The sequence below is a fragment of the Prionailurus bengalensis genome, chromosome B4, assembly GCF_016509475.1.
Source record: "Prionailurus bengalensis isolate Pbe53 chromosome B4, Fcat_Pben_1.1_paternal_pri, whole genome shotgun sequence".
NCBI classification, from domain to species: Eukaryota; Metazoa; Chordata; class Mammalia; order Carnivora; family Felidae; genus Prionailurus; species Prionailurus bengalensis.
Window position 1 is genome coordinate 35,581,506 of NC_057358.1, and position 25,521 is coordinate 35,607,026.

The 25,521-nt window shown below is 45.1% G+C and overlaps 1 protein-coding gene and 1 pseudogene across 39 annotated transcripts in view; one reads left to right on the top strand and one right to left on the bottom strand.

Moving 5' to 3' along the window:
• The window catches only part of CACNA1C (calcium voltage-gated channel subunit alpha1 C), a 760,549-nt gene that overhangs the window by 512,023 nt on the left and 223,005 nt on the right, over window positions 1–25,521 (bottom strand). The window lies entirely within an intron of this gene.
• Window positions 2,941–9,955, top strand: LOC122473122 (annotated as a pseudogene).

The window sequence follows — 25,521 nt, forward strand, 5'->3', positions numbered from 1 at the left end:
CCCATCAGACCCTAAGCTGCACAAAGGCAGAAACCACATCTAAACACTCACCCTCATAACCTTAGCACCTGCGGTTGTCCCAGACACACAGCCAGCACACAACAGACACACCAGGGGAAAGAGGGAGCTGGGAAGGAGCTGGGTGCTGCCTCAAACACACGGCAGAGACAGCATTCTGGGTAAACGGCGAAGATATCAACGGTAATAATACTTGACCTAGATAAAATACCTCTCTTTCTACAATTCTAAGCTCTGTATTTTAAGAGCTAAGTACTACTCTCTATCCAGGTCTCTAGTCTCAAAAAATTGATTTATCACATAGACAGGTGTGTCATGCTTTAAGCAGACCAGATAAATTAAAACCCAAAATTTTGTTGGCAATAATTTCCTTTATAAGTCATCATAATAAGGTTTCCTCAAATGTAGACCCGTCTAATTTCTTTACAGTATGATTTATTTAATTCAGATAGTATGTGCTAATTTGAATCTCTACTTTGAGTAAAGCCAGCAGCAATAGTGGAATTCATGGTTTCTTTCCTTCCAACAGACTCACCCTTGACTCACCACACTCTCCCTCTACCATGGTTAATATGCACTCAGCAAATGCAAACAGCAGCTAATTTTAATATTAGTGCAAGAAGTGCGTACTTAAGAAACTAAAATCATTATTTCTTTCGCCATCAGCCCATAAAAATATATAACCCAGAACAGAACATAAACATTATTTCTTGGTTCTTTGACTGTTCTGGAGTATCTAGCCATTAATCCAAATGCCAGTTCTTGCCTCTGGTCCCCCAAGCTTGTGCAAATAACGTAAACAGAGAGAATGACAAGGAAAAGTAGGAGCAGAACAACTGGGGATTTGAGAGCAAGCCCCATTGATCATCCCACTCCCCATCCCAACCTCCCAGCAAGGCCAGAGCTGTATGACTTAATTTATGCTCTTGAGAGAATGATAATCAGCAGGTAGGGTCCTACTGAATAAGTTATAGAGATGCACATGACTGCTGTATTTCAACAAGACTCCACAGCGGTTCATATTCTTACAAAAAGACAGCAACAGTAGCCATCAAATCTGCTTTTAGCATTGTTTCTAGACAAGCTAAAGTTCATGGACACATTCCTTCTCTTCCAAAGTCAGACACCCCAGACTTTTACTAGAGGGGCCATGTATTCACAATGCCTGATATGACACAAGCACAACCAGGCACAACCCAGACGAGTCCAACAATGCTACTGGAGCATGATTTCTACAAAGGAAGTGGGATAGCAGTCCATTAACTGCAGAATCCCAAGTGATATGTGTCTCTGACATGACAGCCTGGAGAGGGGTCCTTATTCAGCAAGCTCTGCCTAATCTATTGTTCCCAGAGCTGAAGCTGAGGGCCCCTGCATGCCAATGTCCACCTGGACCCCTGGGTTTTCAGCAGGGCCTTCACTTGACAACAAAACAAATGGAAAAGTCAGTCCTGACACTAACTAGAAAATAGGGTTCTTTTGAAAGCTTTATGTCCCTTTCTGCTAAAAGGGACCCAAGAGACAGCTCTTACCATCACTACACAACCATCTTGATACATAAAATCCCAGCTTGTCCTCATTACCCATCCACATCCTTTCCTCCTTCTCTATGGCACAAAATACCCAGTTATAGCCACAGATTCCAATGGAGAGGAGTTACTGAAGAGATGGCAGTGACACAGCAGCCAGCTTCACTGCACCCTGAGTACAGCCTGTGGCATTGCGCTGGGCACCTCATAGGTGACCAAGAAATAGACGTCAAATCACTGAATCAATGAATAAAAAAATTAACCTAATGCTCTTTCCCCTAATACACTTGCATTACTGGCATGCTTCCCAGTTTAGAAACTTGGGCCCAGTTCTCTGAGCCACCACAAGCCTAATGGGGATCACACTTGCCTGTTACTGCCTTTGAGGTCATTTGCACTAGAGCCAAATGTCATTGCCAGCCCTGCAAGAACTGGGTTGAAATCCACCTCTAACCTTGAATCAACTAGATCTCGATCATTACCCTGGACTTCAGAATCGAGGCACTCCCACCAATCCTGGGCTTCCTCACAGGAAAGGGAAACAACACAAGCTACCTGAAGCCCTCAAGGGTAGACAGCAGAAATCCTAAAGCTGTCATTATGAGCCATACCATCACCATTTCACTTGGTACACTCTTGCGAACGTCCCCACTTCGTTCTACCCCACCCCCAACTCCCGTCCTCGCAAAGACTTCATATTTTGCACCATGGTCCTGGTGAAATGAATCTCGAATGATGACCCTAATGAAGCTGTTGAAACCTAGGGAGACCCCAACTCTGCACTAGCCGCTCCCCCCAGATGTTCGGTTGCAAAAGCAGTTGGATAAAAATAAAATCACACCAAGTTGAAGATTAGATTCCTCTCCCTGCCCTTCCTTCCTTCCTGCAACAGATAAACTTGTTTTCTTACTGTGCATTTACCATTTTTAGAAACGGGTTGAAAGTAAAATGCGAGCCTCTCCTGGAGGAAATGGTAGGATATCAGTCAGTCTCCCCCCTCCCCTCTCTTCTCTTCTCTCTCTCTCTCTCTCTCTCTCTCTCTCTCTCTCTCTCTCCCCTCTCTCTTCTCCCTCTGTCTCCTCTCTGGCATGTGTTACTAAATTTTATACAGCTTGACTTGCTGCATCTCTGATATGAGCTGCTTATATACAACATAACCAGACACATATTTTTAAGAGTACGCAGCACTTAAAATAACTGGATTTTAAGCCTTCTGGTTTTAGGTGAGAATTTGGTTGGAGGACTGGATGCGTCTTGGCTCTTGAGAAAGCAAGCAATTAGTGTTTTAAAGAAATGTATGAGTAACCTTTCAGGAAGCCACTGCCTGAAATGTAAGAAAAATCTGACTTGCTCTTTGCCCCACCAGACCCCCCCCCCCAACTCCCTTGGAAAGTACAAATATCCTTCCCTGGATGGTTTCCAGAGATGAATTTTCTGTAGCTCCAGACAGTTATTTTAAACTTCAGCTCCTTAAACTGTATTTCTAAAATATAATTAGGAATTCTTTATTCTTGGCCAAACAATTGCTAATAGAACACTGTGTGTATGGTGGTACAAGCCAGTTAAGAATCTTATGAAACACTGCCCAAAATACAGAGCGGCACAGACACACGTCTCTCTGTCTCTGTCTCACTCTCTGTGTCTCTTTCTCTTGAATACAAGTATGCACACAGATGGAACACCATTTGTCTTCCCAGAGCCATCAAATATCAGGCACATGATGACTCCTCCCAGTGAATTCCTTATTATTACAACCATCGACAGACCACTTCCAACTGTCTTGTTTGTTTGTTCATGAGGACTGTGGTATTTGTTTTTTTTTTAAACCATATTGATATATAAAGTGGATGCTTACAAAATTTTTAAAGGTGTTTGATTATTGTTTTTATGAAAACAGTTCTAACAATAAACACATCACCCCAAACCAAGACTTTAGTGAGGTATAGTATGATTCGTTGCTTCTTACTGGAAGGCATGAGGGCCAGGGAGTAATATTTAAAAATCACCCACCTGTCAGAATGGACACCACCAGCCAGGAGAGCTGGCCCGGGGCTCTGGAGCCCTCTGCCCTGCTAGACATAGATCTTCTATTTACTGGGTGCAGGGGATGTCCAGGGATCTGAGGAAGGGGCCAGGGGGTGGGTGCCCTTGGATTAGAGTTAACTCAAATGCTCAGAGTAGTTAGAAAAGGAACGACGTTTCTCCATTATTTTTATTGGTGGGGGCGGGGGGGCAGGTACTCAGGCCCTAAGTTAGATCCTCAGGTTAAACCAGGTGGAACCTCAAACCAAACCAAACCAAACCAAAAACAAGGCATTTGTTACGGGGTAAACACGTTGTTCTGGGGTGGGGTGAGAAGAAGTTAGATAACCTGACTTCATTGGTTTACTCACCCCAGGGGTTCTAATTTGGTCTAATCTTCAGCTACTAGGTATGATAAGTACAAACTGATCATTACATATTAAGACACTTTCATATTGGTCGGTAAATGGCCATTTCCCTGAGTTTCCCAAATTCCCTGTACCACCCAGGCCCCCTTCCTCAGGTCCCCTGGATCCTCCCTTGAACCCACTAAATAGAGGGTTTATGCCAAGCAGGACAGAAGGCTCCAGAACCCTACACCAGCTCTCCTGGCCAGTGGTATCCATTCTGATGAGTGCTGCAGGACCAGTTGTTAATAACATGTGCAGCCCTAGTCATGGTCTTCCCTTAAGACCATCTCAGCTAACATAGCTATCCTAGCCAAAGCCATGGTGGCTTCTCAGGTGTATGTCATCTCCCCTCTTGTCACTATCCCTCTCTTTCAGCATGTTGTAACCTTTTCATTTGAATTATGTTGTGTGTTTTCAATGTACATGTCTTCTGATTACTCTTAGACATGAAGAGATTTGAGGCAGGTATAATACAATGTTTTATGTTTTCTGCCTTATCACTTCATACTTAACACAGTACTTGGTGCATTATAGGTTTTAAGGAATGTTCACTGGAAGAAACTTCTCAAGCCTGACGTTCAAACAGCCATGGCTTATAAGTTGATTTCCATCCTAACCAGGCCTTGCCATTCTTAAAGTCCCTGCAGGTATAGTCCCCTCCATGAAACCTCTCTGGAATTTCCCCCCCCACCCAAGTGATTCTGCTTTTTCTAATCCCTATGAGATCAACAGACCATAATGCATACCCCAACACCTAATTGAACTGTATGTCATCTTATGTTATGTTCCTTATAAGAAAGTTCAATTCTTGTTGTTTGTGTTATCACCCCAACTAGACTATACATTCTTTGAAGATAAGGACCACGTGGGAAAAAGCACATTTTGGTAATCTGTTTCTGAAAATCGTATGTTCAGTGGGAAATGCTAACCTATTTCCCATTATTTTAAATAGGAAAAATTATAATGTGTTGCATTACATCAACCCCAAACCAAAATATATTATAATGTATTTCCTAAAATGTAAGCAAAGTACAGCACATAACTATCATATAAACTATCACATTAGGATGTAAAGTGTTTAAAATAGCACTTCCTGATCTCTCAGTTGAATGTGTAGAAACCTGTCACCTGGTTTCTCCCAGACCTTGAAAAGGGCCCAAATGGATGACCTCCTTCTAGGAAGGTTGGCAGTCAGGAAAAGGGGAAGAGTGTGTTGCAGATGTATTATGGGTTGGAAAAGCAGTCTGGTCTACCTCACTATTTATTACATTGGCTTTGCAAATCCCCCAACACATATATGTGACCAAGACTCCTCCCCTGAGAAGAGGATGAATGTTCCTTTAGTGTAGTCACATGGCCTTTCTTAGCCCCCAAAATATCCCCAAAGCACATCTCCTTTACTGACACTCTGTGGGCTCTACAAATCACCTACAATTGTTTCTCATGCTCTACCAGTTGTATTAGAAACATAATTGGAGACTTTTTTTCAAAATGTACAGTGAGTTTGGGTGATAAATTTCCTGTATAAATATCAACTGAAAAATCATTTTATTCAGAGCTGTGTATAAAATATGAAACAGGACTATTGAAAACTAAGGTATATTCTCCTAGGAATATGTTAACATGGGAGACATTCTGCAGGAGAAACCTGCATTTCTTCTGAATCTTTACCACCCTTAACACAATGATGAGTACATTGCATGTGAGCACTATATACCTAAGGACTGGTAAATGACTAAATAAATGGGACGAGATTAGGTTGGAGAGAAGGAGAAATCTTAAATCTTCCATGTTGACTCTTCAAAAGAGAAAAAAAACTAAGAATCAACACTCACTGGACACAAAGTGTGAGGTAGACATACATGTCATCTCTATATTCATGACAATGCAGAACGGGAGCTATCACTAAGCCCATTTTACAGATAAAAATACCAAGTTTCTAGTTTATCAGACTAGATAAACAACTTGGCTAAGAGCCACACAACTGGTCGGTGGTGAAATCTAGAATCAAATGCTGGCTTAACTCCAAAGTCTGAGCTCTTTCCACCATTGCATAGCACCTCCTCCCAGGTCAGAAGCAGACTCAACTCCCATGTTCTGCCATTCCCCCAACCCTTAGTGTCTTATTTTATTTTTGAAAACACTGCCCTGTGCTTCTGAAATCACCAATCTACATTATATAAGTTGTCAACTGGCCTTCTTCCCTCTGGATGTCATCCCAAGGTTTGGATTTTACATCTCATGGAGCTCCAGTGGAAGCACCAAATCTCAAGTAGACTACCAGGAGGCTCAGACTCGATTTACATGGAGCAGCCCCAGGTTTGCCCAACTTGCCCTCCTGCCTCCCTGAGTATCCCCAAATCAAGGTTAATCCCCAACACAGACCATGTACACCAGACCCTCTGCCTCCCCCCTTATTCAAAAACATCAACCCAAGAGGAGTCTACCATCACCATTTACTCATCTGACAACTATTTCTTACATGCCAGCAATGGGCTAAGAACTGGGGATATGATAATGGCGAGAAGATAAATAAGGTTCTCAACCTCACCCAGCTTATGATCTACTGGGGTGACCAACAATCATACAAATAAATGTAATTACAAATTGTTTTAAGTTCTACAAGAGACAAGAGCAAGATAAAAGGGCAATACAGGGCAAGATAAAAGGTTATAACAGGAAAGAGGATTTAGAATAGGAGCTTAGGGAAGACTTGTCAAATGAAGTGACATTTAATGAGACCTAAATAGAAGGATAAGAAAGAGAAAGCCAAATTAAGAGTGAGCACCTCTGGGTTGTCGGCTTCCTCCTTGTAAGCACCACGACCTGCCACCTCCCAAACCCCGCCTCCACAAGTCTATCTCCATGTCGGAACTGTGAGAACCCAGCCTCTCAGGGTGGTGGTGGGAGGGTACCTTGAACTTCTACATACAGAGGTTTCCCAGTTGAATTTGCAGAAGGCTGTCACCTGGTTTCACCCAGTCCTTTAAAGGGGCCCAAATGGATAACCTCCTACCAGGAAGACTGGTGCCCAGAAAAAGGGAAGGGATGAGAATGCAGATATGTCATGGTTGGAAAACTACACTGGCTTTGCAAACCCTCCAATACATGTGACCAACACCCCTTCCCCTGGGAAGGGATGAATGTTCTTTGGTGTGTGTGTGTGTGTGTGTGTGTGTGTGTGTGTGTGTAAGAAGTTTTAAATATGCATTCTGAGAGAAATGTAACTAACTCGTCTGGTTCTGATTCATTCATAACTCACCAAATTTGTTTTGCAAGTGCTGTCTGATGTCCAAGAAACTGCCAAGCATCCCTAACCCTGCATCCCGCTTTGAAGTGGTGGTTGTGCAGACGTCACATGCCCGCCTGGGCATTGAAGAACAGAGCCTGGGGCCCTGGGCCCTGAGATTTGGTAAGAAGACGACCTGCTGTGAAGGTCTTCCAGTCACAATACCCCACGCTACCCCCTTTGGTTCTGTTTAGCAATCTCTTTGGTGTGAAAATGCATCCATAATGCATGAGTGAACGCCCCATGGGTGTGTGGAGAGAAGGGGGAGATGATAATCAATGTTTATTTCATTTTTTCGCTGACTGAAGCTATAATGTCAGCAGCCAGGTGAGCAGAAAGAAATGTCCTCCTTCTCTAGATTCAGAAAACTGCCCTAAAAACAGAGGAAGAGACAGGCTTAGACATATGACTAAGTCAGGCCCCAGAATTCTAACTTTCTAGTTGGTTCTGTGTTGAATGGACCTTCTCAACCAGGAGAATTATGTCCCCCTACGAGATGGTTTGAGGTGAGCAGAGGTCCTTCCAGGTGTCACCATACCTGGGTGGGGACTTAAGTGGGGGTGAAAGCCAAGGCTTCTAAACACCCTGCAGTGGGTGACACAGACCCTAACAAAGAATGGCCTCAGCACTGAGCAAGAGCTACCCTGAGGGGAAGAAGACAAGGCAGTAACCATGGCACTTGGTGGCAACGGGGAGGACAGCTCAGAGACAGGACCTTCTTGGTACTAGCCTGTTGCTTCTCTGACCTAATAGCCTAACTACATCTCTGACCTAATAGTTCAGAGGCATGTCACTTTAAGGGAAAGACTATGTATGTCTCACTTTAAGCACTACTCAGTGTGGAAATCAAGTCATTTTCTAAATACTCCAGGGGAGATACTCCAGGTAAATACTTGACATACTCCTTTCATAGGATCCCCATGATGATTTTATCTGCATAGAAAAAAAAAAAAAAAAAAAAACTTTGGTAGTACAAACAGCCACTTCCTAGGCTTCTATGATCAGGCACTTAAAAGCATCTGTTTATGGAGAAGAGAAGTCTGTCTTGGACTGTGAGACATGGGGGACTTTGTCAGACAGATGTCTTCATCTCTGGGACCCAGAGCATTCTAAGGACCTATGGCCCTTTATCCATGAGCCTCACCTCACCCACCTCACCCTCTGCTTACAGAAGACAACAGAGCTTGTACTTTACACACAAAACATTTTTAGATTAAATGAAGGGTCTAAGGATGGTGTCCAGCAGGACACTTTCCTCATGTGAAGCAAGGTCCCTTTCTCTTCTCTGCTGTAGCTCCTGAGATGGTTCTGCCTTCGAGGAGCAAGAAGGCAGACGAGGTACCAGTTTCATTCTGAAGGACCGGGAAGAGAAGTAAAGGTCTCCTACCCCCAAAATAATTCTCATTCTGTTAATAAATGCTTGAAATGTCTTTAAATGATTCAAGAGCAGACTTAAAATATGAAGTATCTAATATTCATGCTGAGCTATAAATGACTGTTCTCTAGTTCTTCGGTTCTCGCACAGGTTTTAACAGAGAGAAAAGCTTAAAAGTGCACAATAGCATTGATTACATGGACAGAAAGAGGCTGGAGCATCGTGAAAGTAGAAAAAAAAACCATGAAATGAGAGACAAGCCATCACAGGCATGCTCAGCTAAACCAGCTATGAGACACCCACCAGGCAAGTCCCTAGCAGCATGAGCCTCAGTGTCCCTATTTGTAAAATGAAAGATTGAGCTACATGGTTTTTTTAAACGTTTATTTTTGAAAGAGAGAAGAGAGAGACAGAGCGTGAGCAGGGGAGGGACAGAGATAGGAGACACAGAATCTGAAGCAGGGTCCAGGCTCTGAGCTGTCAGCACAGAGCCCAATGTGGGGTTCGAAAGCACAAGCCACAAGATCATGACCTGAGCTGAAGTCGGACACTTCACTGACTGAGCCACCCAGGTGCTTGTGAGTTGCATGTTCTTAGAGGGCTTCCAACTCTAAAATCCACATTGTCCAGTTCAGGCAAGAAGAAACAGAGGCCCGAGGTCAGCACTGAATAACTTCTCTAATCATTACAACTTAAAGAGAAAAAAAAAACACATATTTTTGCACGTGACAAAAGACTAGAAAAACGTAAATGGTCAGTATCACTTTTCAGCAGCTGCCGCTAAGGTGTTCAGTCCTTCTGAGGAAGCTGAGGCCGTGCTGGGGTGGGTCCCCCACTTCACCCTGAGACTAGCACGCACCCACACCATGGCCTCCATCTTGGAGCTCACCTGCATCTACTCAGTGCCCTCATTCTGCATGACAATGAGGTGACAGAAACGGAGGATAAGATCAATGTCCTCATGAAAGCAGCAGGTGTTAAGTGTTAAACCTTTGTGGCCAGGCCTGTCTGCAAAGGCTCTGGCCGATGTCAACATCAGGAGCCTTGTCTGCATGGTAGGGGCTGGTGGACCTGTCCCAGCAGCTGGCAGGGCACCAGCAGAGGCCCTGACCGCTCTACCACTGCTGCCCCAGCTGAGAAGAAGGCAGAAGCAAAGAGAGAAGAATCTGAAGTTTGATGATGACATGGGCTTTGGTCTGACTAAACCTCTTTTATAACATGTTCAATAAAAAGCTGAACTCTTAGGGGCACCTGGGTGGTTCAGTCGGTTAAGTGTCTGACTTCAGCTCAGGTCATGATTTCGGATTTTGTAAATTCAAGCCCCACATCGGGCTCTGTGCTGACAGCTCAGAGCCTGGAGCCTGCTTCTGATTCTGTATCTCCCCCTCTCTCTGCTCCTCCCATGCTCATGCTCTGTCTCTCCCTGTCTTTCAATAATAAATAAGCATTAAAAAAATTTTTTTTAAAGGTGAACTCTTAAAATGAATAAACAAACAGGTGGTGGGTACCCTCTAAGTCCCTGCCAGGAAGACCAATGATGAAATCAGTATCACTGCCTGCCTAAAAGCTATCACTCCTGCTCACTGGCTGGCAAAGCCCAGTTTCTGGTTGGTTGTGATACCACAATCCCAGTGTTGGAGGTAAATCCTAATTCATCTAAACCAGTCAGGAAATCCCATTCTCCTTGCTAAAGGGACATTTGACCAATTCCTGGCCCGGAGAAATGGTGGAGTGTATTGGACACTTCTGGGGGAAGCGTCCTCATTCTTAAGACACACTCGGGGAAGATGCCTCCTGTGGCCTGGACATTGCTGCTTCTGCCTGGGATGTGTGAAATGGGTAGAGCCATCTTACGATTTCGGGGGAGGTCTCTGAGGACAGAGCTGCCACACCAAAGATGTTAGAGCACAGAGGATCGGGAGGATGCATGCCTCTAAGCCCCTCAGGAGACGATGGGCAGGATGGAGTGATAGAACAATGTGGAGCCACTTGTTGAAGGTCAAAAGGGACAAACTCACAAGCTTCAGGAGAAATGACTTTACGCAACTAATACCTAACTTACAAGAGCTTACATTTGCTTCAGGAAAAGTTTAGAAAAGATTTTTGGATAATACACTATAATATATGATTGAAAACAATTAACAGAACATCAAAATGCATCCCTCACCTTGAAGACTAAGAATCACATGGAATAAATATGCTGCTCTGTATGTCACCTCTTGTTGGCCTTGTCAAAATGAATGCCCGCCAGAGCAACCCTGGACACAGGGCTTAGTAGGCAGGTCCTCCGTCCTCTTCCCTTAATACCAGGATCCCTCATCTGACCTTCCCACCTCCCACCTCTGACTTCCTCCCCCTGGTGCAACCTGAGAGCTGCAGGGTAGAAAATGAGGAGTTTCTATCAAAGACACTGCAGAATTTACCTTTTCTACCAAACGTGGTTCAATTGCTGTTTTTTAAAACTGAAGTCTTCACAGTTTGGTAATGGAGGAACTCAATGCCACTGTGCGACACTGAGAGTACCACTCCCCCACACGTGTGGGGCCTACAGTATACGGAGTTGTAGGGAATCATTACATGGTGAGTCATTCTTATGCCTGAGGAACACATCCACATAGCCTCTGAGGGGAGGCCTCTGGTTCAACAGAGATCAGGCGCTCTTCTGGCGGCATACCTCCTCAGAAGCCACTTCTCCAGGGGAGGCAGAGGTGGGGAGAGAGCCAGGTGGGGAGGAAAACAGGCAGGCAGATCCCCAGGTCCTGGCCCCTGCTGCCTTCAAAGATGCTTTCAGCAGAACGGCCAGATCTGAATATTTTGTCCTAAAGAACACAGGCACAAACACAAGCACCTTCTTTCTTGAGCGTGTCCTTTACTCCTGTTTCAGCCGTGTGTGTGTGTGTGTGTGTGTGTGTGTGTGTGTGTGTATACACACACGCAGCCTTGAAAGGTAACTCCAGTCCTCTCCAAGCCCTGGCTGCCACTCCAATATCAAGGCCATCTCACCCTCAGGGGCAGGCAAACCACATAATGATAGAAGATCATTTCCATACAAGGGCCTTCCAGTAGTAAAAATTCATTTAGGAGGAAATAAATTTGAATTGAATTTACTAAACCCAGAAAATGTAAATCAGGGGAACCTTCCTAATGAAATTGCAGCTTGGTTTGAAAATTATCTAAAGTTGCATTTCAAGATACAGGTTTGTTTCTGCACGGAACTGATTCACTGGGTGGTTATTTACAGAAGCCCTGGTTCTATTAAAGGGTCCTCAAAAATGTCAGATTTTGAAATTAATAAAATTCATTTCAGTTTGGTGCTTCTGGTTCCAAATTTAATCATCCTCCAGTTTGGTCCTATTCAATCACTGACTTGAATGTAGGAAAATCTCACCTACATGAATGTTTTTGGAGGAAGAGGGAGGAGGAAAGTCTTGTCTAAACTGATGAAAAAATCCAAATGGCTGATTTTTGAAGAAAGATGGTTCTAATACTTGTAGTATTGAACATATAATAAGCTAAGATTTAAATGAACACTAATAAGTAAAATTGAGTTAGTCACTGAAAAATTACAATCCATAATAGGCTTTTATTACATAATAATGAATTACATTATATCACTGAGTCTTAATTTTTTAAATCAATGGGAAACACAGACTGTGTCAGAATTCCTGGGGTACAATTTGAATTTAAGTCACACAGCACTCAGGATTTAATTGGGCATTTCCAATGGTCAGTGAGTAGCTTTAGTAAAGTCAAGAAGCAGGGAAGCTGGAGAGGGGGAGAGGGAGGACAGAGAGAGATGGAGAGAGGAGGAAAAAGAGGGAAAGAGGGACTGGGAGGAAAGAGAGAGGGCGAGGGAGGAGGGGTAGAGTGGAGAGAGAAGGGAACGAAAGGGAGAGAGAGAGGTAGAGGGTGGGGAAGAGATCCACCCAGGGAAGAAGGGATAAATTCTTAAATTGGGAATCTCGATTTACATGTCTTGATAGAGAAGAGCAGCCGAAAGAGTGGTAGGATTTAAATTTCCTAAGGGCATAGGGTAGGCGTTCTGGGCTGTAGTGAGGTACCTTGCTGCAATCTCCTTGTTCTGACAGCTTTAGCTCCCATCTCCCATCTTAGAAGAGCAAGATGGTGCCCCTGAAGGAAGGGGTGCTTTGGGCCAGGCTGTGCCTGGTAAAAAGCCAGCTCTGGATATACTGCTGGCCATGGGACTGCTGACCTAAAAAGGACCAGAATATGTTTCACTGGGCAAGCCCAGCCCATCCATTCTGAACCAGAAGGCAGGCTGCTAACAGGTTTTGTCCTGCTCAAAACTATAGAAGCCCTGGAGTCTTCCCTTCCTGCTGCCCACCTTGTTCCTATCAGCTCTGGACCTGCTGGGCTAGGTGATATTTAAAATACTCAGGGGGCACCCTGGTGGCTCAGGTCATGATCTCATGGTTCGTGGCTTCGAGGCCCACATCAGGCTCTCCATTGTCAGCGCAGAGCCTCCTTCAGATCCTCTGTCCCCCTTTCTCTCTCTGTCCCTTCTCTACTGGTTCATGTCTCTCTCTCTCTCTCTCACACACAAAATAAATAAATAAATAAAACTAAAAATTTTAGAAAAAAATACCCAGGAAGAAATGTTTACAGGAGACCATAAGGGCTACACCTACCACAGCCTCAAGAACCCTGAACCACACTGCTCTCCTTGCTGCTTGCCTGGACCATGTAAATACCCAGTAAACTCTCGGTTCTTCCTCACTTCCCTCTTATCAGAGTAAAGATTAATCGGACATCCTGCTTTTACACTTCAGTGTTAAATGTGTTTCTGTTCTGGCTGGAAACTGCTGACGGCTTTCCAAAAGTAGTTCGATATAGAGGGAGTCTAACTGCAATTCTATACTACTCATTTACAAAAATATTATTTTCCACTGTGATTCATGGTAACTATAGAGTGTTTCAGCTGTATTATGGGTTAAACAGGCCAGCCCAGAAATCTAAATGCCATTTAAAATTTTCTAAGTTTAAAACACCAAGCTAACAATGAATAAAAGAACAGTTCAAAATTTGGGGATTGCCAATAAATTATTTTTGTGTGTATGACTCAAAATATCTTACCAATGGTACTTCATTTAGGCTTTCATTACATTTAGGCTAGGAGATCTTGACTACACTTTATCACAATTTATCACCTGAGAAGTAGCAAAGAATCCCGGATTCATTAATTCCCACTAAGAACTGTAGAGTGAGCTGGCAAATCACAGGTATTCAGGATAGATGGACAAGAGGAGCTTCCTGAAACAACAGGAGGGTTCCGGACTCCTTGTCCTACTAACCAGCCTGACAGATGAACTACTGGAAGAGAGGCTGAAAGAGTCTTACAAGTTCCAAAAGGAAGCCCTGCTCTACCAAGGCTGGCTCTTGAAGATGTACTTATCAGGGATGGTACCCCTGAGGGGGCACAGAGTATGAGGCCCCCCTGATCTAAAGTCTCCTCTGTCAGAGATTCTTTGGGAGTTTGGAACATATGGCCTCAGAGGTCTCTGTCCTCTAAGGGCTGAGAGTTTCAAGTATGCTGACATAAAATGAAGGGGGTGCTAAATGGTGCTGGGGTCCCCTTCCTGACCTGACATATGAATTTCTGAGTCTGAGGCCGAGGGGAAGATCCTCACCAGTCTGACATTCACTACCTCTAGCAGGCTTGAATTGCAGGGGACAGAATCAGATGCATAATTTTGTGGCTCCCGAAGAATTATGTCCCTATTCAGTTTAGGATGCTGGCCCATCCACCCATCCTAAGCCTCATCTCCACCCTGCTACCTGTAGTAATGGCTTTCTACCTCTGGTGCTAACCCCATTCACTGTGTCCGAGACTAGAAAACATTTTGACAGAAGGCAATTTTCTTTTCTTGTGACAACAATGTTTCCCAAAGGAAGCTGTCTCTGAAATAACACAGATATCAAATCATAGACATATATAGCTGATAACACTGTTAAGCACATCTAATCTGATCCCATCTTTACCACGGGAGAAACTAAGGCCCAGAGACTCACCCCCAAGTGGCAGCAACACTGGCACAGCCATGATCCCAACTGTCCTGTGGGAAACATGACTTGCTGGTTACAGGGAGCTCTGGCTCCACTGCTCTGCTCTCTAGCCGTGTGATCCAGGCAGGTCTGATGACCCCTCCAGGCTTTCAGATATGCATACTCACTCCTCATTAGTTGCTGTATGGACTAAATGACAAAGGTGTGTAGAACACAGAGCACAGTGCCAGGCAAGTAATAACTATTACTGTCATCTCTGCTATTATTATCAGTGATAAAAAAAACACACACACATCTCTTCTCCCATTAAGGGAAGTGTATTTGGTTCATTTGCAAGACATTAGAACATATTCTCTATTTTGGTAACTTGAAAGTTTTCTACCAGATCCCATGATAGCCAAAAAGACATTGTAGTCAGTGTTTGCTCTTGGGAATACAGTGTCCCCAGGTGTCCTCACAGGACCTTTGTTTGGAAAGTATTCCTACTTCTACAATGATGGAATTTTCAGATATGCCAGTGTAGGCTGCAGGATAGAACCTGATGAACACTGTGCTCCTATGAGGGCAAGAAACCCAGTGACACCTCCCATAGGTGTTCACTGGCCAGTCAGGACTTAGGGAATGAGTGTTCCTGCATGGGAAAATGGGATAGAATCAAAGGGAGCATAAGTGTTTACAGGGAGCATAAGGGAGCATAAGAGGTTCATCAAATAGGCCAAAAACTCCTCCAGTCACTGAAACACAGCATTCATAGTGGGAAAGAAAATAAGAATATCACAGAGCAGGAATGGGGGGGGGGGGGACAAGCAAAGAAGCCCCAAAAGGGGCCAAGTGTGTCAAGGAAAAACATTTACCAGGAAATCTCCAAAAGAAGAAACTGTCCATGGACAGAAAGAGAGAAACAAAACTTACCACTACACATGAAAAATGACTGAGGAATTCCAGTTGCCTAAAATTTCAACACAAGTAAACAATGTGATGTGGAAGGAGGAGGGAGGGGGGATGAGGAGTGAGAGGAGAACAAGGAGGAGGGAGAGGAGAGAAGAAGGGAGGAGGAGGAGGAAGGAAGGAGGAGGGAGGAAAGAAGAGGAAAGGAAAAGGGAGGGGGAGAATGAAGCAGAGGAGGAGGGAGGGGGAGGAGGAAAGATGGGGAAAGAGGAGAGAGAGAGGGAGGATGAGGAGGAGGGAGGGGGAGGACAAAAAGGAGGAGGGAGGAGGAGGAAGGCAGTATATAATCTCAGGCTATGCTGTCCTAAGGGGAAGCAACAGTCTCTCATCCCTGTGGCCAGGTAGAGCTGAGGAACTGTGGGTCAAAGGCAAACAGCAGAGTTCAGATGAGGTGGCCAGGACTGCAGGGAAAGGGTGCAGTGAAGAGGATTGTTAGCCTAAGGGACAACCAAGACAACCAAGAGACACATGGGAGCTGTCTTTGGTATCAACAAGGATTTCCTAAGGAAGGGAGAATACCCTTTTCCCTTCCAGATGGCAAAATGAAGTGCAACAGGTAAAAGATAAAGGAAGACAGCTCTAAGAAAACCCTTTTTCAGGATTACAGATATCCCCAAATGGATTTCCACTCCTAGAGGTGTTGGGGCAGAGGTTGGATGGCCCCAAAGACTTGTCAAGAGACTGCTGCAGGAGAAGACCCTCTGCTGGATGGGCCAGGGCCACTCTTAGCTCTGGGAGACTGGGGGAGTGGCAGGAGAAAGGGTTTTGATCCTTGCAGCACATGCCTGACTGTGTCAGCTGCTTAGCTTGCCTGGGCCTCTCTTCCTCTACCTCTCAAAGAGAAGTAAAGGCACGGGGTTCTCACAAAGAGCAGGCTGCTGGGAGAGTACGTGAACCCTCCAGCTCTGCCAGCCATTTCCCTGCAGGATCTGTCATGCAAACCAGCTCCTCAGGGTAACAAGTTTCAGCCGGGTCTTCCAGACAGGGCCAATAAGCTGCAGCTCATGTGGGAGGACACACTATGTCTGCCCTAACTGCAGGTGTGGCATCCTAGAGCAACAAACCAGCTTCTGCATGTGCTCTGCAAATTTAAACCTACTTGGAGCCACATCTTGAATCTCAGTAAAAAGACTTCTGCTCAAACAGACGGCTATTTTAAAAGGTTCTCCTCCCATTTATATCTAATGTGCTAAGTTCTGAATTCTGAATGCAGAGGACAAAGGCCCATCTCCTTGGATAAAAGCACGGCATGAAATTGTTTGGCCCCACTCCCCCTCTGCAGCTCCAGCTCTCACGACTCCCCATCACACACTGTCCCCTTGACCCATCTAGGTCAGTGTCACTGACCACACAGCACTGTGCCTTTTAATACCCTGTGACTCTGAGGGTGGGCGGGAGAGGAGTGACAGCTGCATTTTAATTGAGGATCTGCTATGTGCCAGGCACCATATTACACATTTTCATATATTATCTTATTTCTCACAACAACCTTGCAATTTGGGTGGCAACATTCCCATCTGATCCTTAGTGAAATTGTATATAAAAGAAAGAAAAAGTTACTTAAAACAAAAATTGACGCCATCTGCTTCTGCCTTTGAAGCAATGGAAAAATGAGTCTCTCTACCACCCCTTTTCCCTCATCCAAGAAGATGGGGTCAGATCCCCATCAGATGGCCCATCATGTGGGAAGGCACATCAGTGGATATGGCCCCTTGTGTGGGAAAGCACATCAGTGGATATGCAGAGGAAAGCTCTGAGCTAAGTTTAGGGACTATATAGAGCTGAACTGCTCTGCATAATAAAAATGAGGAGAGTATGTTCAAGTAGTTTGGGGGCAGTAGAGGGGGAGAAATAGAAAGGGCAAGAAATACATTAAAACTGTAAGGCCTGGGTAGGCAAAAATGTCGGAAGGACTTTCTAAGCACAGAAACTTCAAACATTCAATATTTACATTACAATGATGTGAACTCCCTTTAGCTTCCCAAAACCTGAGTACAGGCTGATATACTCATAAAAACCTTGTGTGGGACTGGAGCGTCTGTGTGTGTGTGTGTGTGTGTGTGTGTGTGTGTGTGTATAACTCAAAGAAGGGGAACAGGTCCATGTCAGGGTTTGTCCAGAGCAGGGAGAAGGGCATACTCAGAGAAAGTGACTGTGGTTGACACTGGAGCCAGCAGGGACTGTAGAAGGCAAGTCCCTAATGCCCACAATCTGGGAGAGGGCATGGGATGAAGAGCTGAAGCTGACACCTGGGACACACAGGGACCAGGCTCAAGGTCACACCATTGCTAGTTGTAGGCCAGTGTTTAAATCCAGCTCTATCTGAAGACAAATCCAAGTTATTTCCACTTCCTTTCCTTGAGGTACTCTTCTCACACCCCTACTCCCTCCTGGCCTGGCACCAACACTCAACATCTTTATGTGGCAAACTCCACCCACCCTCAGTACCCACTTTTCATGGAGCTGCTCTGACTTCCCGGGGCGGGGGGGGGGGGGTGGGCAGCAGTTGCTCCTTGCAGTGAATGTGGCACTAATGTTCACCAAACCTGCTCCTCTTCCACATGAGCACAAAGTCAGACCATATTTCCCAGACTCCCCTGCAGGAGGCAGGGCCATGAATTGCTTTCTAGCCAATGGAACATGTAGGAAATGATGAGCCCCACCTCTAGGCCTGGACCTTAAAACTTCGGGTACAACCCTTCATGCCCTTTATTATCTCTTATCTGTCAGCCCAGATTCAGGGGCTCCAAAGGAAAATTTCCAGGCCCAAGGGATGGCACAGCCTCTAAACAGAAGAACCCTGAATCCCTGAATGTCCCCTATCACGACGCTTCCAATCTAAGTTGGACTGTGATAGAAGAAATAAACCTTTATCCTGTTAAGCCACCAAGAGTTGGGGGTTATTTGTTACAGCAGGCAGGCTATTCTACTACACTCTTTCTCAAGGTTGCCATGAAATCTGCTCATCTCTCTACCATCCTCTTTGCTGACCAGGGTATATTTCAATTTTCCACAAGAACATCTGTTTTCCCACTGGGCTGACCTCCTAAAGGAAAGGAACTCTATTATCCTCATTCTATGTCTTTAATACCTAGAACCCATAGTTTATATATGTCTTCACTAAGTGTATAATGAATGAAAAAATGAATGATAAATCCCACTAAGCCCAATATCCAGCTAAGTCTATAAGACCCTAAAACTTTTTACAGCCCTAGGACCAGCTAAGCCCTGGATGAAGGAAATGGAAAGGTCAGAAAACACGGTGAGGACTGGGAAACTGAAGGAAACTTCCCTCTTCTGCTATGTTCCTGTTGCACAGGCATACCTTGAAATGACAAAAACCTTACCCTGGGAGAACACTGGCTGGCAGGAATGTTTCACTGTGCTCCATCCTACAGTATTTTGAATTCTTTTGTTTAAATCGATTGGCAATGTTTAAACACACCATTTCACACAGAAGTACAATATTACTAATTAGGCAATAAGGAGTAAGACAGTGTCATTTTATGGTAATGCATCAGGCACACAAAAAAGCCCTCCCTCTTTCAAATAAATTTTAGATTTTACATAATCTCATTTTTAGTGTAGAAAGGGGATTCCACTCCATTAACAAAGAGCAAGTTCTGGTTGAATGTACTACTTGCTTAATGGAGAAACACCAGGCATGACCCAAAAGATGCTTCTCCTGGGTTTCAGAAGTACCTGTGCCCAACCTTGAAGATTCTGGCTCTCACCTTGATCAAAGGCAGCCACTTTCATGACCTCCTTTGTTCTCTTGTATCAGTCATCTCAAGGGATCTATATTTTCTTTTCCTGTAGTAAATCCCTTCATGTCTTTTTATGAGGGTTTTTTCCCCTTCTTTAAATATCACTAGTTATCAGAGCTCTTAATGAGTGTGTCACATTAACGGGGCCTGTCACAATTCATGATGCTTCATTTTAGTTTTTCTTATGTCAGGTAAATCACTGTGGTTGAGGATAGCCAAATGCTCCCCCCTCTCCCTCGCCCCTACAGGTTCCCACTCAAGGTGTTGATAGAGTTTTCCAGATGAGTAACAGGCCCCTCCTAGAAGTGGCCCTTTGGAAGCTAGACCTGGTGCCCCCATCTTGGGAAGCATAGCCAGAGCCCAGCTTCAGTCCCTAAAGAGGAAGCCATGGTGTCCCCACATGGCAGAGTGTCTTCCTGCTTCCATTTCCTGGACCCTACCTGAATGTCTTGGATGAGCCAGGTCCCTGGCCCTAGAGGGGTTTTCCCCAGCTTTCCTCTCCTTTTTAAAATTCTGCCTCTTGTCACCCAAGTCAGTTCTTCACTCTGCTCCCCTCAGGCACAATATTTGCACACAGTGCCTGTGAGGCACCTCCATCATGGCTACATCCAGCACAAGTCTCTTTTTTGGAGCAAGAGGAAAATCCATCATCTACATTACACCAGAGCCACACAAAGGTCGCAGTCAGAGGCTCTGGAAGAACCAGCCCTCCCCACATCTTTACTCTTCACTTCTGAAAATCTGAGCTGGTTGACACAATCACATTTAGAATTTATATCCTCCCTTCTGCCAAAGGATCTGTGGTAACTGATTTAATATCATCTGTTTGGGACACTTAGAAATTTTCCACATTTCTCAAAGAACACTTCTTATATTTTATAGTTATAAAAACAACACCAAGAGGAGACTGGAGGACCTGAGAACCTAGTATAATTTAGGCCAGAAAGTGAATATCAATTAATTGAGGAAGTCTCTTTCTTTCTCTCTCACTCTGGGGCTGGAGGGTGAGGTGGGAAGGGATAGAAGAGATTATACACTGGGCACAAGAGACTCAATGTCTATGCCCTACAAGCTTTTCATTACCCCAGAAAAACACTCGAAAATTTTTTTAAAAACTAGATTGGGTCCAAAATAGAGAGGAAAAGTACAAAATCAAAATGCATATGTAACTCAATGTCCATAACACTTAACATTGTGTCAACTAGTCAAATGCAGCTCAACACATAAGAGTTATCTATCAATATAATAAAGTCTATATCACAAGACCAAAGTGAATAATTTATTCTTAATAAAACTCAACATTATAAAAACACAACCATTGTTTCTAACTTTGTTACAGCAAACATATTCTACTTGATGTGATTTGTGGATATATTTGAAGATGTCCGATATGCTGATGGGTAGAGTTACCAAACATCAGAGGGCCGTGGGCCTTGGAAAGTTTTACACAACCCCAGGAAGACGACAGTTATTCTATCACATGGCCCCTAGGTATTGTGTTGATAACAATTTTTTTTGGTTTCTGTTTTAATTCTGAGTGAAAAGACGCACACACAGGCTGCTTGCTCTGTTGGGTATTTGCTTCTCTCTGACAGCTGCTATTTCTGGAGGCCCAAGGCAGTGTTTCAAGGAGATAGGGCCGGGGTGGCTCCACAGATACCCTCCTCGCTACAGGAGGGTAGCGAGGGTGCAGATGGGACAACTTAACCCCTCTGAGGGGTCAGCAGACCCGACTCTGACATCAGGACAACATGTCAGGGACCTTAGAGCCTCAGGACTTTAGCTGCAACCATGTGGGAGCACCAGTGGGAGATCTGCCTTTGCTTTCGTGGTCATTTCCCTTTAAAGAAAGTAAATGGAACACTTCAAGGCAGGTATCTTACTCTCTGTGGACACTGCTCCTGGTCCCTTTGCCACACCTGGCTGTCTCCATGTTTCCCTGATGTCAGGTCTGTCAGTCACTAACACATGCCCCCCAAACAGTAGGTTTCCTCACACTTACCTGACGTATCAGCCTTCTACTCTGTTGGAGGGCAGACTTTCTGAAAATGGCCAGCGGTCAACACTAAGCCATTACTCAGATGCTCTGCCTTGGAGAGAGGCTGCAGCTCCCAGGGAGAAGTTTCTATGGGCCCACTCATTGCCTCAGTGTCTCTCTACCCACAACCAACCCCATCTCAGTTCCAAATGCAAACCACTTCCTGGTTCCATGGCCTATCCTCTGGCTCAAGATGGAGTGGCTGCTATGAAGAACATGGGTCCTCAGAGAGGTGGCCAGTGAGGTTAGGAGGGTGCTGGATTTGAATTCTGACACTGGATTTGCATCCTGGCTCCACCACCTAACAGTTGTGTGGTGCAACCCTAGGCAGTCATTGAATCTCACTGAGCCACTTTCCCCTTCTACAGGATGTAGAAAATAATATCTGCTCACAGAATCACTGCCTGGGAAAGGCTCTGGAAACACAATGGTACACAAAGGTAAGATATGCTTTCACGGTGAGTCTGTGGGCTTGACTGCTGGCAGCAAGAAAGAAGAGAGTGATGGCAGAGGTAGGAGATGAAAAAGGGGTGGGCTGTTTGTGAAAAGAGGACCACATGGGATAAAATGGATGGTGCAGCTCCCAGAAGACAAAGAAGTGTCACATATTTTACAGTGATACACGTTGGGGTTCCACAGACCTCAGGTCAGAGTCCTGGCTCTTTTCCTTGCTTGCCATGTTCCCTATTCTGAGCACCTGTTCCTCTTGTATAAAATGAGATCATGAAAGTCCCCTCATGGGATTGTCATAAAAATTAAAGGAGGTTACATTTACAAAATGTCTTAGCACAGTACTTGGCACACAGCAATTGCTCAAGAAATCCTATTATTACTAAATGGATACCTACATTAAGACTGTACTTTAGAGACTCCCAGCAGAAGTTGTGAACAAGTCAGGGATCAGTAAATCCATAAGCAATGTCACCACTGCTTCTTCTAGGCTTCCCTCTCCCTCTTCCTCTGTCTGTCTCTCTCTCTCTCTCAGTACTTCTCTCCCTGTGGTCTTCCTGCCTCTCTCTCTGCCAATCTGCCACTCACTGTCTCTCTGTGTCTCAGTGTATGTTCTTCCCTGGCACTCCTTTTGTCTCCACCTTGGGCTGTCTCAGACTCTGACCTCTAAAGTTCTTCATCTTTTCCTTCCTTCCTTTGAAAGTAAGTAAGTAAGTAAGTAAATTCAACTTCTGTTTGGGCAGAAGGTACCTTCTGTCACTGAAAGGTGCCCTCACTCCATCCGTGGCCATCCTCCCCATGGCCTGCTATTGCTTCAGGACCCACTGCACAACTGCCTGGCTCTCCTTCAGAAGTTCCATCCCAAAGGAGATCAAGGGGTGGGCACCTAACCTCACCTAGTTACCCAGGCCCTACCCAACACAGCAAGAGCCTGACTTCAGTCCTGTCTGGGTGACCTGAGCCAAGTAGACCCACCGCACAGTTGAAGACAGTGACTAGAGGCCCAGGAAGGAAACCCGCGATCATGTGTGGCTAACTCCAGCCATTCAAGGCTACACACTCAGCCCCACTGGAGGGAAGGGAAACCTTTATTGCCACCATCCAATTCTAATCAGGCCGGGGCTGGGCAGGCTTCCCATAAAGATGAGAGGCCTAAAAAGCAGCTCACCAAAACCACAGCCCACAGTGGGAGCAGCTGCTGACGTGAATCTGGCCACTGCCTCCTTAGAGTGGGGGGCAGGGGAAGGCACTCAAAAGAGGAGCCAGACTGTGGCCAGGAAACAACTGATGGCCTGGCTGGAAACCAATCAGTCAGGCCACAAGCATTTGTTGGGCTCTCTTCACACAAGGGCCACAAAGATGGCTATCATGTTTTGGGAAGTCTAGACTGGTCTCAGGGACAGGGAAAAAAAGACATGGTCCATGAGAAAAGGTGGCCAAGGATACATGGCAGCTTCTGCCCAGTGGTATACAAGCAAGGCAGGAGATAAGAGCCAGAGGACTAGCTGAGAGACAGCCCTGTAGACAGGCACTCATGCAGGCCTCAGAGGTCTGGGCAAAGTTCTGAAGGCACGGGGGTATGCAGGGTAGACAGTGTGGGGGGGGAAGGATTGGGTGCAGAGCAGGTACTGTGGGCGGGAGGAAGAACAGCCTGGCTCCTCCTCAGCTGCTTGATTCCTTCCTCCTGGTATCTCGACTGCACCTGCCAGCCACACATGAAAACAGAGAGGGATTCACCGGTGGTAAAGTGGGAGTGATACAAAGCAGAGAAGTAGAAACACAAGAGAGACAACTTGGAGGGTGTCAGTGGAGACATCTGTACCTTCACACAGCTTGGCGACAGGCATGGTGAATGAGCTACAGCCAGCCGGGCAGCATTAGCCACTTCAGAGGGAGATTCCAGGTCTTCCCACAGAGCCTACCCCAAAATTTAGCTCCACATCTCTTTACATAAGATTTTAACTCCAGTTTAAAGGCAAATGCCCATGGAATGGGAAGTATCTTAAGTTATTTCCATTATTATTCATCTTTAAGATCCTAGTGTTAGGAGTATTTTGTGAGGAAGAGGAAGCCACCAAGCTAACAAGGAAGAAAGCATCCTAGAAAACAAGATTCTCTGTCTGCTCTATCATGCCACCTATTCTCCTGTCCTTCTCACCAAAAGGTAAGTTCCAGAAAAGCAGGACTGAGCATTGGTCCTCACGATACTTCCAGTGTTGGTGACTGTGCCTGACACGTGGCAGACAAGCAAGAGGTAAGGGTTGAAGGAATGAATGAACAGACTAACAACCACACAGAAAGACACTCACAGCACTCACTGACTATTTCATATTCTAGATATAACTGCATGGTAGGGGGTTCTATATGAGGCAAATCACATTTTTACCTGGTCTGTGTTAGCTCTGACAGGAGACAACAAAGGAATGGGTACCCTAAAGTTGACACCAAAGACTACAAACTAACACGAACTTAGTTCAAGTTACCAAGGTATCACCCATGGCGACCGGAAACAGTTGCGAACTTCTGTCCCTTCAGTGGTAAACTTGAGGACATCATAGGGGAAGTCAGAGTTCACAGCACAGTTCATAGAGCATCTTAGGAGACTTACCGAGAATACAGAAAACAAGGAAAAAAGTCCAAGTCTCCTAACCTCACAAGGCATGTTGAAAAACAAGTCTCCTTAGCTGCCAAACACAGAGCCAACATTCCCTTCCTGCCTGTTTTTACCATCACACACCTGAAAATCCTCCGGAATCACAACATCCCAGTTCTGGTGCCTGTTTGCCTTGCCAGGAAGTCAGACATTACAGGCAATGGAGGATGGGATGGAGAAAAGAAAAAGGGAGACTCATTGCTGACAAAGATTGGACCAATTAGGAAAAATTGCAAAAGCTTTCAGACCATGCCGAGGCTGCCTCTCCTGCACACACACCACAAACCTCTATCCCTCTTTCACTCAGATGGATGTAATTCATAACAGATTTCATGTTTACAGGAACCAGACGGAAACGATTTCCATGTCAACTTTTCAGGCCAGTTACAACTATCTCAGGAACCTCTGGACTCAGCATGATGAGATGCCCCACTTCCCCACCTGCCAGAGTCAGGTGACCAAGCACCTGTTCCTATTTCCCCAGGAATCTCTAGAGTGAGGGGAGGAGGAGAGCCCAGCAGTGCTAGACTTACAGGCCAGTTCATGTCCTAAGCCCATATTCTCCAGACCATCGTCTGTGCCAGCGAGCACACAGCACACAAGAGCGATTCTTAATTTTTGTGGGATTATGAAGCACTTTGAGAATCTGGTGAAAACAAGGGGGCCTTTCTCTGGAAAAATGCACATAGGTACGTGTGTGCATGCACACTCATACTTTTGAATATATTTTCAGTAGGTCTCCAAATCTACCTATGCTTCAGGATCACTTGGGCAACTTCTCAAATTCTGGTGCAGCCCCTTCCTACACTCCCCAAAACAGAATCTCCAGAGAAAGCACCCCAACATTTGTACTAAAGAAACCATTCCTGTGATTATGATATTCAGCTGGGCACCAATCTATGACCAAGAGTTTGGGAACCACTGTCTTAAGGACTCGTGGACATCAAGTTCAGCATCTCTGTGCCCACCCTTCACCCCCACTAAGGTCAGGAAAGGCA